Raw genomic sequence first — 14,483 nt, 5'->3', positions numbered from 1 at the left:
ATGGGTTAGGTACTGGCAGGTGGAAAAATGGGAGCAGGGTGTTTTGTTTAACTTTTCAGTTTTTTCATCACACCATGCAGCATGTGGGATCTTAGTTCCCTGATGGGGAATTGAACCCATATCCCCTCCACTGGAAGAGCAGAGTCTTAACCACTAGACCTCCAGGGAAGTCCTGAGAAGGGTGTTTTTGAAGGATCATGTCTGGGAGTAGGTGACTAAAATTAAGGGTATTTTGATTAAAACCTAGAGTTGGGGATTATAGGCAATAGGCTGGAAATATTCCTGGTGGAGGCGGGAGATGGGCTGTCTGTATAATCCCAGATGGAGTTTGTAAATAGGAAAACTATGGGGAGTGCCTTCCTCAAATTCCTTTAGTGGTGTGACTGTGACCAGTGGACTGGTGGGAAGGAAGTGGAGCACAGCCAGGGTCGTGTCACCACGGTTTAGACCATAGTGGGAAGTTTAGAAGTAGTTTAGAAATAGTGGGAAGAAGTGTTTGGGAGAAGTTGAAGTGGTGACATTAGATGTGACTGTATGGGAATGGTGGGCAAGGCCAGATCCAAATGCAGCCCTTTGAAGTTTGAAACCAGCGATTGTCAGGGACAGCGGTCCCATTTAACAGAGGGGTGCAGTCCATACCTGTGGGAAGTTCCAGTTGACATGAACCCTTGTAGGTTTGGTGTAGCAAGTGGCTGGCACTGAAGCTGGCCCCATGGCATAGTGGAAATACTGTTGAGCTTTGGAGTCATGCATACCTCGGGCTCAACGTCTTACTGACTTTGTAAATTTGGGGGAAGTTAATGAACCTGATTTCCTCCTTTGTAAGAATCCTATTTCACAGGGCTTTGGGGAGGGTCAGAGGAGGTTATTTATGTCAAATACCTGGCAAATAAGAGGAGTCTCTGGTTTGTTCTCCTCCTCTCTGGAGTTATATATTTTCATTTCATTTAAAATCTTCCTCAGTGAATGTGGTGCTTTGAATGGAATCAGTGACATAATCCAGTGGTGTTTAGGGGATGTGTTTGGGTGTGTGTGTGAGTGTGTGTGAGTGTTATGTGTGTGTTCACCACTCAACCATTCTCTGTTCTGCAGAGGTTGTAAGCATTTGCTCATTGTTTTAATTGTGTTGTCCTATTTTCCTTTGAATTTGTCTTATTTCTGTTTTTTTTTTTTTTAATTTATTTATTTGGCTGATTGGGTCTTTGTTGTGGTACTCAGAAGCTTTGGTTGTGGCGTCTAATTGTGTGACAGGGGCTCCTGAGCTCTTGGACTAAAGTAGTTACGGCCTGTGGGCTTAGTTGCTCTGAGATGTGCTGGATCTGGATCAGGGATCAAACCCACGTACCTTGCATTGCAAGGGCAGATTCTTAACCACTGGACCATAAGGGAAACCCCTTGTTTCCACTCTTATCCAAACGAAGCTACTTATGTGTGTACCTCTTTTGGAAGGCAGGGAAAATTTCTTTTTAAAAATTGTGTCATCATTAAAAGGACAGTTTTCTTTCTTTCTTCTTTCTTTTTTTAAAGGCAGAATAAGGTTTGTTTTTATTGAATGTGTGATTTATGCAATTGCTGAGGCTACTATGTACAGAGAAGAGGGGGAGAACTTTATTTCTTGGTCGTTTCCTCCTTGGGTAGAATCTTGATGATTTCCTCCTTGGCCTGAAGCTGCTCTTATTGGTGCTTGAGGTCTTCCTTGGTCTTAGACCTACAGGCCTTAGCCTGGTCTGCCAGAAGCTTCTTGCGAGCTTTGTCTGCCTTCACCTTGTAGATATATTCCATGATATATATTCCATGGATATATATCCAGCTTGTGGATATAATCCACTTGTTTTTGAGCATGTTACCCTTCACCTTCAGGTACAGGCTGCGATACACGTGGTGGTTAGTCTTCCTAGATTCATGGTATCTTCTGAGCAGCCAGCGCAGTTCTCATCCTCTGCTTTCAGGTTACTTTTCGGGCGTTCGAGCGTTGGCAGTACCCTTTCACTTATCTATGCCCATATGCCTGCCCTTCCAGCGAGCCAAGGTGTTTTTCCACCATTGAGTCCAAGAAGTCATAGGCTTCCAGGTGATCAGCCCATCTTTGATTGGCTTCTGGATCTGCTGATGGAAATTGGCCTTGGTGACTTTATTAGTCTCCTTGGGGTCCAACCAGACCATTTTGCCACAGCAGAGGGACCCTGGGGGCAAGCCTCTTCTGAAGCCTCAACATACTCATGGCTGTGGCCACAGCAGTGAAAGGAAAATGACAGTTTTCTTAACTTTACCTCTTTATCTGATAGGTTAGATTTTCTCAAGGTCTTCTAATAAACAGAGTAACTGACATAACTGAAATTCAACTTTTGCTTTGCTTGGTTTTCCTAAATTTTAACACAGATGCTTCTGTATTTTTCTTCTACATGACCCCTATAGGTCTTGGTAAAAATAGCCAATGTAGTTTGTAGGAGAGCTATAAAATTTTGATTGCATGTATGAGTAGTTTCCCAGTTTTCTTAAATGGTAACTATAAATACCATCTCAGGACATAATTTAGTTTTTCAAAGAGGGAGATTGACTTTCAACTTGCATTACTTCATTGGCTTAGCTTTAAAAAAAAATCAAGAATGCAGCTTGGAATAAGATGAAAGTGCAAAACCTTTTAATTGAACTCAGTTTTGTTTCAGTTTTCTAGGGTTCTTAGGAGCTAAACACTATGCATAACAATGATTGTGTTAAGTTTAATTATTTGTTCCATTTCTTAACATCTTAGAATTGGAAGGGATTTTAAGTCCTTCTGTCCAAGTGGCCATTCTGTGTCAGATCCCTTCTACAGCTGCTGACAGCCAACTTGCCTCCTCTGGAGGCAGGCTCTTTCATTGCTGGACAGGTCTAATTGTTGGAAGATTTTTTTTTTCCCCCTCATACTGAGATGAAAGCCAACTCCTTGAAACTGTCATCTATAAACTGTCATCCACTTATCCAACTTCAGTCTTTTGTTGTCACATAAATTAAATCCACTAGCTCTTCAGATAATTGAAAATAGTTGCTAGGCACCACTTCTCTGACTTAAGTTGTCTTTTTTTTCCCCCCAAGAAAAATAGCCCTTGTTCCCCCAGCCATTCTTCCCATGATATCATTTCTAGGTTCTTTTGCAGCCTGATTTCACTATGGCCCTTTTAATCTGCAGTGGCCATCCCTCCTGACAGCTAGCTAAATGTGGCAGGATCATTGCACCTAAGTTACCAGAAAGCCAGGTTCACCTCTTGGTGGATGTTGAGCCAATAGACACAACCAAGCCAAAGTACTGTAGAGTGAAGGACTTATTATTACTTGCAGCAAGTACTTTGTGATCTTTCTCAAAGCAGCATACCCAAACAGCAAAATCAGGGAAGTTTAAGCTAAGGCTACATGCATATTCATGAAGGGGCTTGAGCCAGGAGAGTTCAGCCTAGAATTGGGGCAAAGGTCAACAATCTTAGTCTTGGTTGATTGAAGTCTGGAGGGCAGCATCCTTATCCTGTCTTCCATCTGGGTTGGGGTCTTAGTTCCAACAGAACTGAAAGATATATTATTATGTGTATCCTTTGAGGAGTAACTAGGACTCTTACTTTATCACTGAACTGTTGTTTGACTGCCTTTTCTCTATTCTAGCATTCCTTTGTTCCCTTAAGATCATTATTATTGAGACCTGTTCAAGGGCAAGCATCCTGATCAGGGTTAGATCACAAAATGTTCTTAGGCCAAAATGCGTTCTCATGTCAAGAAAGCCATTCCTGGTTCTCTTTCTTCGGGGACCTCCTACCCTATCTGCTTACAGTTATAGTGGATTTACTTCTATATTCTACTTCCTAAATGAGTACATTATTTGGGAGTATTTCTGAACATCGTCCTGCAATGCAGTGTAGCTCATGTAGCCTCATAAAGCTGACAGTATTAGAAGATTAGCGCGAAGACCTAAGTTCAGACACCAGCTACTCCTGACTATTCAGCTCTGTAGTGCTATCCTTGAGTGATCTTGCTTTCTTGGTTCCCTCTGAGAATTAGGGACAAATTAGAAAGATTCCAGGAGAAATTCTGGATGGAATTAATCAGCCTAAATATTGCAGGACACAGATCAGCAATGAACAACTCATGACTGAATTTACCCAGATTGTCATTAATTATAGCTTATTTGGATTGTTTCCTACATATTATTTTATGAAACCCAGAATTGTAGCAACTTAGGTTACCAAAGGAGAGATGAGACCAAATCAATTGAAAAATCAGAGCTTGGAGCAAAGTTTTATTGCAGGGTCAAGCAAGGAGACCAGTGGCTTGTGCTCAAAACCCCGTGAACTCCCTGATGGCTTTTGAGGAAGAGTTTCTATAGATAAAATTTGGGGTGAGGGTTACAGGATGTGTGACTTTTCTTCTGATTTATTGGTGGTGAGGTAACAGAGTGGTGCTCCAAAATTACCACCCCCTCCCTGAGTGGAGTCTTAGTTCCTACAGAAGAACTCAAACATACTCTTATGTATTCCCTTGAGGAGGAGCCAGGATGCTGCTTTAATCACTGTACTGTTTCTTGTTTCTTCCTCCTTTGTTTCTGCATCCCTTATTTCCCTGATTGGTAGTTGTTTGAATCTGCCCTTTAGATCTCTGGGAAGGTTTAGGAAGGAGGCTGAAGCCTTTATCCTTTAAATAAGAAATGGAGGTGACTTCACTGGGCTTCCCTTGTGGCTCAGCTGGTAAATAATCTGCCTGCAATGCAGGAGACCTGGGTTCAATCCCTGGGTTGGTAAGATCCCCTGGAAAAGGGAAAGGCTACCCACTCCAGTATTCTGGCCTGGAGAATTCCATGGACTGTATAGTTCATGGTGTCAGAAAGAGTTGGACATGACTCAGCGACTTTCACTTTCACTGGGGGTTTAGTGGCTAAGATTCTGAGCTCCCAATGCAGGGTGCCCAGGTTTGATCCCTGGTCAGGGAACTAGATCCCACATGCTGCAACTAAAGATCCCACAGGATGCAATGAAGATCAAAGATCCTGTGTGCTGCAACTAACCAAATTAATAAATAAAAGAAATAGGGGACCCAGAAAGACTTTGTGTCCAGCGGGGCCCCACAGGATCCTGATCAGTTTCACCCATGCCAGATACTTTAGTGATGGAAAGCTCTGAGAGTTGCCTTTAATAAGAGTTTGTGCTATGACCCACATAGCTGGGTTTGGAGTCTGACTTGGCCATGAACTGTAGGAATTTGGGCAAAGCATCAATGGCTAACCTTTTTGTGTTTATTCATTTATAAATGAGAGTCATGATAGAGCTGCCTCATCAAGTTTCCTTGTGTGAAATAAGTTAATATGTTTTGTCAGGGCTGAGGCTAAGTTTAAAAGAGCGAGCAAGGCACCCTCCTTAAGTAAAAAATTTAAAGGGCTGCCAAAAAAATCAGTCATCAAGATAAATAGTTTAATGGAGTAAAATAAGCCAAATGTCAACATTTTAAAAATTATTGTTTTAAAGATCTGTTTTTATTTATTAATGGCTGGTGCTGGGTCTTCGTTGCTGCATGTGGGCTTTCTTTAGTTGCTGCGAGCAGGGGGCCACTCTCCAGTTGCGGTGCTCAGGCTTCTCACGGTAGTGGCTCCTCTTGCGGAGCGTGGGCTCTAGGGCTCATGGCCTTCAGGAGTTTCGGCACGTGGGCTCAGCAGTTGTGGCTTCCAGGCTCTGGAGCACAGGCTCAATAGTTGTGTTGCATGGGCCCAGTTGCTCCTTGTCATGTGGGATCCTCCTGGATCAGGGACTGAACCTGTGACCCCTGTATTGGCAGGCAAATTCTTCACCATTGAGCTACCAGGGAAGTGCCAAAATACCAACGTTTTAAATAGAGACCAAATCTGAAAGGACTGAGGTTGGGGTGAAGTGAGTAACAGTGAGTTGTACAAGTGCAGGATTGGATCCTGTCTTTATTTAAAATTTTTATAATTCTTCATCATGGATTTTTTTGCCTTGAGAAGTGAAATATTTCCTGCCGTTATCAGTAAACAAAGGATGTCACAGTCATCAGCAATTGCAGACACCACGGATGGTGAGCTGGTGAGCCCTGTGGAACCAGGAAGAAGAGAATACCTGCCATCTAGCAGCCATCAGACTGTAGCTGCTCCTTATGTTGAGCACTGAAGAAACTCAGGATGGGACGACACAGGATATAGGCCCCAGATAGATTCCTTCATATCAAAGGAATGATTTCAGTGAGCCAGGACTTTTGTATTTTTCTATACATAGGAAAGTGCAAAATTCCTTAACTTGGGATATCTGGTTTTCTTTAATCAATGATAATCATTTGATGTTCAAACTACCTGCCCTTTGTTTTAAAACTCTACCTGGCTCCTCCCCTCACCTCCTTAGTGGTTCCCCAGGGTTACTTGAGATGCTGTCTCCTAGACTTGAAATACTAAAAATTCTCTTCACTTTTAAGTTGTGAATATCTTTTAAATCCATAGCCTTAATTTTGATATTTTAAAACATTGGATAATATTTAAAAATATTATTTATCCTGGTTACTAGAGCTTGTTTTCTTTTATATCCTCTCCAATTTTTGGCCCAAAGTGAGTGCCTCACTAATCTCACTCCGGTTGCAGACAGATGTGTTGTGTGTTGTTTGTAATTATCACGGGGATGTTAGTCTTGTGAAGGAAATGCGTTCTAAAAGCCTCATGTAAGGATTTCTTTGCCCAGCATAGATGTTTCTGTTAGGTTATCTCAGAGTGCCAGTCCAAATCTTATCAAGGTCAGCTTTAGGTTTTGAAACGTTGTGTTTCAAATACTGCTAAAGTTCACAGCTAGAGAATTAAAAATGCATGTACTGAGCTTATGTCTAGAAGAATCTAGCCAAACCAAATAGCACTGCAACATTGCTTCTCCTCGATGGTGGGGATTGTGAAAGATGGACACAGATGGTGGCTGAGCCAGAGCTGGAACTACTGTTAGTTGGCAAGAGATATTCTAAGTGACAGAAGCCAGACCACACTGGGGATTAGGAAGTGGTGTTTCTAGAAGTTAAATTATGATCATAGAATCTTTCTTTAATTCTGGTTCTTCTCCAGTTTGCCTTTAGTTATACAGACCTGATTATAAGCATGGAAATCTTTTTCATAGTTAATGACCAGTGAAAGGCAAAAAAAAAAAACTACAGAATCTGATGTTTTAAAGCTTTCTTCTCGAAAGTCCAGGTGTCACCCCGGCAAGGCAAATTGTTAGGGCACTACTCTGTTGCAGTGGTCTTTTCCTCTTTCCTTCATTCCTTTCTTCTACAGATTCATCCAGTGTTGCTTTCCGGACAAAGTAAGAGACATAGTTCTTCTTAAAAGGTGGTCCAGTGGTTAAGAATCTGCCTGCCTATGTAGGGGACATAGGTTTGATCCCTGGTCTGGGAAGATGCCACATGCCTCAACTACTGTGCCCAAGTGCCCTTGAGCCCATGCTCTGCAACAAGAGAAGCCAGTGAAGTGAGAAGCCCGAGTAGTAGTGCCACCTGTTGCAACTAGAGAAAGCCCGTGCACAGCAATGGAGACCTCATGTACCCCCCTCAGAAAAAGTCACGGAAACGGGATGTTGTTGATGCTTTGCATACAATATGTAAAGCTAAATAAACTAGTAACCACCATAGCAGTTGTCATTGGCTTTCATTAGGTTTAAATTTACCTGCAGGTTTTATCATTTTGGTTTTAGATTCCAAAAAGGTGGAATCCAATTGTTGTAGTAGAATGAATTAAAAACGTAACTTCATTTTGTTGACTGCTGCCAGACAATGCTGCCTTGCCATGGCAAGGTGGATCTACTGCATGAATTTGATCACTTATAGAGACTCCAGGTGTTTTTTGGCTTAGGGTTAGAAAAAGAAAAAAAGAATGGGAAATTCTTGTCTTGAGTGTATGTCACCTTCTTTGTACCAGTTTTTAGAGAACCGCTGTGGCAGCTGCTAAACTATACATGTCTGCTTTGTTTTCCTTCTTTCATTTAGCAGGTGGGAAAAGTGAGAAAGTTTAAAACTGAGTGTAACATTGTATATCTGGTGGAGCATTCAAATCTCATGTATATGCATATCTAGCAGAAAAAGATGTAGAGACTTGAGTGTAGAATAAGTGTAGAGGTTGAAATCACTAGTATATTAGTGGCACTTTGATTTATAAGGGGGACATCCTCAGATATCCAGGAACTCTTCTTGAAATAGAGGCAACTCTGGGAATAATTATCTTAGCCTGAAAGCCATCCCTTGCTTTAATGTGCAAAGTTTAATGTTTCCCGTTGGGTAATTTATCAACTCGTTTTCAAATTAGTTAGTGAGGTAAGACTTCTAGAGCCAGAGGATGAAATCCAATGCTTTCTTCTCTTGATTACTTCTGCTTTTGGGCAAGTTCAGACTAAGCTCTAAACAGATTTGCAAACCGCAAATCCTGGTCGTTAGCGTTGAGTCATTGCGATGGTGACCTGGGGGTGACTGTGACACGCTGTCACAGTCAGGGTGCTGGGTGACACTGGGGAACAGTCTGTGGCACTTGACCAGTACTCCAGCATTATCTGTTGAATTTGGAGGACTCAGGTTCCCATCCTGTGCCCTTGATAGCTCAGTTGGTAAAGAATCCACCTGCAATTCAGGAGACCCCAGTTCAATCCCTGGGTTGGGAAGATCCGCTGGAGAAGGAAAAGGCTACCCACTCCAGTATTCTGGCCTAGAGAATTCCATGGGCTGTATAGTTCATGGGGTCATAAAGAGTCAGACACGACTCGGCGACTTTCACTTTTAAATTCCCATCACCTGCTCAGTGGGTACACAGCGCTTCACTCCACCACCTACAGTTCTGACCATTCTCTAATCGCTCTTTGTTTAAGATTAGACTCAGTTTATTTGAAAAAAATATTTATTTATCTGGCTGCAGCAAGTTTGAGTTGCAGCAGGGATCTTCTGTCTTCTTTGTAGCATGCAGGATCTTTAGTTGCAGCATGTGAACACTTAGTTGGAGCATACGGGATCTAGTTCCCTGACCAGGGATTGAACCTGGGTCCCCTGAATTGGTAGCATGGTGTCTTAGCCACTGGACTGCCAGGGAAGTCCCAGTATTTCATTCTTTTTAATGGCTTAGTAATATTCTGTGTGTGTGTGTGTGTGTATGTGTATGTGTATGTATATGTATCACCCACATTTTCTTTATCCGTTCATCTACTGATGGACATTTAGGTTGTTTCCATATCTTGGCTGTTGAACTGCAGTGAAGATTGTTGGTGTCTAGTTGCTGAGTCATCTACTTTTTTCGCAACCCCATGGACTGTAGCCTGACAGCCTTCTCTGTCCATGGCATTTTTCAGGCAAGAATACTGGGTGTGGGTTGCTATTTCCTTCTCCAGGGGACCTTCTCAACCAAGGGATCAAACCCGCATATCTTGTGTCTCTTGCATTGGCAGGCAGATTCTTTACCACCAACCCACTGGGAAGTCCCACAGTGTACGAAAAGCTACATAAATCTTTTCAAGTTGGTGTTTTCATTTTCTTTGGATAAATACCCTGAGTGGAATTGCTGGATCATATGGTAGTTCTTTTATTTTATTTTATTTATTTATTTTTGGCTGTGCTGAGTCTTCATTGCTGAGCACTGGCTTTCTCTGGTTGGGAAAGTGGGGGCTACTCTATAGTTGCGGTGTGTGGGTTTCTCCTTGTCTTGGCTTCTCTTGTTGTGGAGCGTGGAATTAGCTGCTCTGTGGCATGTAGAATCTTCCCAGACCAGGTTTCGAACCTGTGTCCCCTGCATTAGCAGATGGATTCTCTACCACTGGACCACCCAGGGAAGTCCCAGGTGATTCTATTTTGGATTTTTTGCAGAACCTCTGTACTGTTTTTTATATGGTTGCCCTCTGGTATTATTATTATTGTTGTCCCTGCTGGTGTTAAAGGATGATGGCATATCTGCCTTCTCAGTGGACCATATACCCCACTGGGAGCCCTAGAGGGAAAGAGAGGTGCCATCAGCTGTTTCCCTCATTTTCTTTTCCTTTGTTTGCAGGACTGTCTGCTACCAGCCCTGGGAGGCTGGTGAACGTACACATCATCAGTGTTCTTGGAGTAGTTCTCCATCAGAGTATTGCCAGAAAGCTATGGCAGAGGAAGGGAGACGAGGGAGAGAGAGAGGACCCTTCCCCCCACCCCCACCGTGGGCAGCAGTAGCAATCCCTCCTGTTTGAGCAGATGGCTCTGGAGGAAACAGCAGCTTCCCTTGTGCAGATCTGCAGCCAAGATCCTGCACAGAGAGGCAGCTGACAAGGTGCCTGGCACAGCCAGATCCATATCCAGGCCTTCTGCAATGGGAAGGAATTCCTTTTATCTTCTTTAAAAGTGAAAATCCCCTCTGTCCTCTGCATGGAGCTAATAGTTGGGTTGTGGTCAGGTCACAAGGGAGGCAGGGAAAATCTAGACAGCTTGTGAGATATAATGTATGATCCTGCTCCTTGGGGCTGGAAGTGCCTGTATCGTGGATGCCAAGGCAGACTTGCGGCACTTGAGGAGATGGCTGAACACTCTGGGTCTAAAACTCAGCCTTGATTTTGGCAAACCTCACAGATTACTTGCCTTTTCCCATTTGTTCCCTTGCCCAGATTCTGTTGCCTTCATCCCAGTCTGCTTTTTCTCCTGCTGCTTATGTAAGGCGGCATGTGGTCCTTCACCAGATGTTCATGGTGCGTCTATAAATGCATGTGTTCCTATTCTGGGCCAAGAAAATATTCCAAAATTTTTTTGGCTTAATGAAATTTACAGTGTCTTTTTCCTTTCATGATTTATTTAAAAGTCTTAAAATGAAGTCACTGTGTAGTTTTATTCTTTGAATTGGTATGTGGGGGGTCACATAATTAATCTGCTGATGGGATGAGAAAGCTTAAGGATATTCTTTGTGCTTAGACATTCGATCACCTTCTTTCTCAGTTATGCGAGCCCCTCCCCTACCCAAAGTCGTGGCTTTTGTCCATGCATATTTTTATCTTGACTATTATAGAAAACACACCCACTGCCAACACATTTCTGGACCTAGGGTACAAAATTAGACTAAGTGAATGTAAATATCCAGTCTGGCTAGAGAGGTAAAAAGAAAAGAGGCCTAACAAAGCATTTGCCCTTATTCCCAGCCACATGGATCAGGCCTGAGTTCTGGTCCAGACCCCACTTGTCACAGAATGGGTATAGTGGTCAACACCTTAGCGGTGCATGAAGGCAGGGAGACTCTCCTTCGTCTCACCTGTCCTCACTTCAAAAGTAGAGTCTAGGTGGGTGAAAGGATCCTGCTGTGGTTTCAGATGTGCTAAGTAGCCTGAAAGCCCAAGTCAAAAGCCAGGAATACTTATACCTGCACTCATCTCACATGCTAGCCAAGTAATGCTCAAAATTCTCTAAGCCAGGCCTCAACAGTACACGAACCCAGAACTACCAGATGTTCAAACTGGATTTAGAAAAGGCAGAGGAACCAGAGATCAAATTGACAACATCCATTGGATCATAGAAAAGCAAGAGAGTTCGAGAAAAACATCTAATTCTGCTTCACTGACTACGCTAAAGCCTTTGACTGTGTGGATCACAACAAACTGGAAAATTCTTAAAGAGATAATACCAGACCATCTTACCTGTCTCCTGAGAAATCTGTATGCAGGTCAAGAAGCAATAGTTAGAACCTGACATGGAACAATGGACTGCTTCCAAATTGGGAAAGGAGTACGTAAAGGCTGTATATTGTCACCATTCTTGTTTAACTTATATGCAGAGTACATCATGCAAAGTGCTGGGCTGCATGAAGCACAAGCTGGAATCAAGATTGCTGGGAGAAATATCAACCTCAGATATGCTGATGACACCACCTTTATGGCAGAAAGCGAAGAGGAACTAAAGAGCCCCTTGATAAAAGTGAAAGAGGAGAGTGAAAAAGCTGGTTTAAAACTCAACATTCAAAAAACGGAGATCATGGCATCCAGTCCCATCACTTCATGGCAAATAGATTGGGAAATAATGGAAACAGTGGCAGACTTTATTTTTTTGGGCTCCAAAATCACTGTAGATGGTGATTGCAGCCATGAAATGAAGATACTTGCTCCTTGGAAGAAAAGCTATGACCAACCTAGACAGCATATTAAGAAGCAGAGACATTACTTTGCAGACAGAGGTCTGTCTAGTCAAAGCTACGGTTTTTCCAGTAGTCATGTATGTGGATGTGAGAGTTGGACCATAGAGAAAGAAAGCTGAGCACAGAAGAATTGATGCTTTTGAACTGTGGTGTTGGAGAAGACTCCTGAGAGTCCCTTGGACTGCAAGGAGATCAATCCAGTCAATCCTAAGGGAAATAAACTCTGAACATTCACTGGAAGGATTGACGCTGAAGCTCCAATACTTTGGCCACCTGTAGTTGGTGATGGACAGGGAAGCCTGGCGTGCTGCCGTCCTTGGGGTTGCAAAGAGTTGGACACGACTGAGCGAATGAGCTGAACTGAGGTATACAAAATTGAAATTCTGCCTCTGAGATTACAGAGAAGAGTTCACCTCCCTCATGCAAATGAGAAAACTTGAGGCTGCAATCAGTGAAGGACATTGATGTGTTCAGGCCATGGGCAGTGACTTGAAGGCAAACTTAAGAGAGTCAAGACTCCAGATTCCCACTCTTGTCGTAATTCATTGCATCATGTTGGCTCTTTGCTTCATTATGAAGCCAGTTCTGTGTTTTTAAAAGGATATATTGTCTCTTGATTAAAACTATAGATATTAGTAATAAATCAACTGAATGATCTCATTTAAATGTGGAATCTAAGAAACAAACAAAACAAAAAAACCTTGAGCTCATAGATACAGAGAACAGATTGGTGATTGCCAGAGGTGGGGGTTTAGCCTATCAAAAAGTTCAAACTAAAGTATGAGAGCCCTTGGGATGCACATATAGTGTGGTGGTTATATTTAAAATATTTTATTACGTATTTGAAAATTGCCAAGAGAATAGATTTTTTTTCCCCCTCAAAAGTAATTCATTTGTTTATTGGATTTCTGTTTTATCTTCTTTTTTTGGGGGGTCATGTTTTGCAGCATGTGGAATTTTAGTTACCAGCCAGGGATTGAACCCATGCCCCCTGCATTGAGAACACAGAGTCTTAACCACTGGACTGCCAGGGACATCCCTGGTTTTCTATTTTGAATATAGAAATATTTATGTGTGTACACACTAATGAGAATGGATCTTAAATATTCTCTTCATAAGAAAACAGTTTGTGACTATGCATGTTGACAGATGTTAACTGGGTTTATTGTGGCAATCATTTCTCAATATATACAAATATCAAATCATTATGTTGTAGACCAGAAACTAATGTTATGTGAGTTAGAGCTCAATAGAAAAAAAGAAATCACACTATAAATTCTTTCATTTTAATCTCAGAATTAGTGGTAAAGAGAAACATTTGTACTTTATATTTGGGTTCAGATCTAAAAAGAAGAAATAATTTTTTTTGCTATTAACCTCCTTTTAACCTTGAGAGTAGTGATTGATCATATAAATCACAAGTAATTTTCAAATATTTAGTCAAATAATTTCACCACAATTTCCTTTGGTTAAAACACCAATAATAATAATGACCTTGTGCTGTGCTAAGTTGCAGCCTGCCAGGTTCCTCTGTCCATGAGATTCTTCAGGCAAGAATACTGGAGTGGGTTGCCATGCCCTCTCCAGGAGATCTTCCCGACCCAGGGACTGAACCCATGTCTCCTGCGGCTTCCTCTTTGTAGGCAGATTCTTATTGCTGAGCCACCAGGGAGGCCCCAGTAATGACCCCATGATGAGCTCAACATTTTATCCTGGGACTAAATAGCAGAGGAAAGGTTTGGAAGACAGGAGTGCTTTGTGTGAAGTTAGGAGAGATGCGGTCAGTGATTTGATCCCAGGGGGGAGCTTAGTCTGATGATGTCCAAAGGAACAAAGAGTGGATAGAATAAAGTCTTCATAGTTTCAAAATTTGCATTGTCTTACATTAAATAGGTTATATATTTATCTCTGGTACCTTTTTTTTTTCCTGCCTTGCTGTGTTGCTTGTGCGATCTTAGTTCCCTGACCAGGGATTGAACCTGAGGCCTCAGCAATCAAAGTGTGGAGTCCTAACCACCGAACCACCAGGGAATTTCCTCTGGTCTTCTTTAGTCTTGCTTTACAATTCCTAATATCTTGTGATTTATCAGGAAACCATTGGGTAGAACCTAACTTGTGACACATAGACACTCAGAAGAGGAGATAGCTCAGAGAGGCAGCAGGTTTTTGATAGTGGAGCCTAGTACAAACTCTGATTTGGGTTGACTTCCAAGCAAGCACCTGCATGTTAGTTTGGAAATGATAAGTTGTTTCCTTAACACTAAACTCTCCGCTTATTCTGTTAGATATTTTGGAGTTGCACTCTCAGAATCTTTAAGAGGTGACTCATGCACCTCTTGTGGGTGTTGGAGAATGTCAGGTGGCT

At 42.2% G+C, this 14,483-nt stretch overlaps 1 protein-coding gene and 1 pseudogene across 4 annotated transcripts in view; one reads left to right on the top strand and one right to left on the bottom strand.

The window, feature by feature from the left end:
• Nucleotides 1–14,483, top strand: part of AK4 (adenylate kinase 4) — a 160,383-nt gene that overhangs the window by 93,555 nt on the left and 52,345 nt on the right. The window lies entirely within an intron of this gene.
• On the bottom strand, nt 1,310–2,443 carry LOC133244468 (large ribosomal subunit protein eL19-like; annotated as a pseudogene).

The sequence above is a fragment of the Bos javanicus genome, chromosome 3 (assembly GCF_032452875.1).
Source record: "Bos javanicus breed banteng chromosome 3, ARS-OSU_banteng_1.0, whole genome shotgun sequence".
NCBI classification, from domain to species: domain Eukaryota; kingdom Metazoa; phylum Chordata; class Mammalia; order Artiodactyla; family Bovidae; genus Bos; species Bos javanicus.
This window is presented reverse-complemented; position numbering and strand designations above follow the sequence as displayed.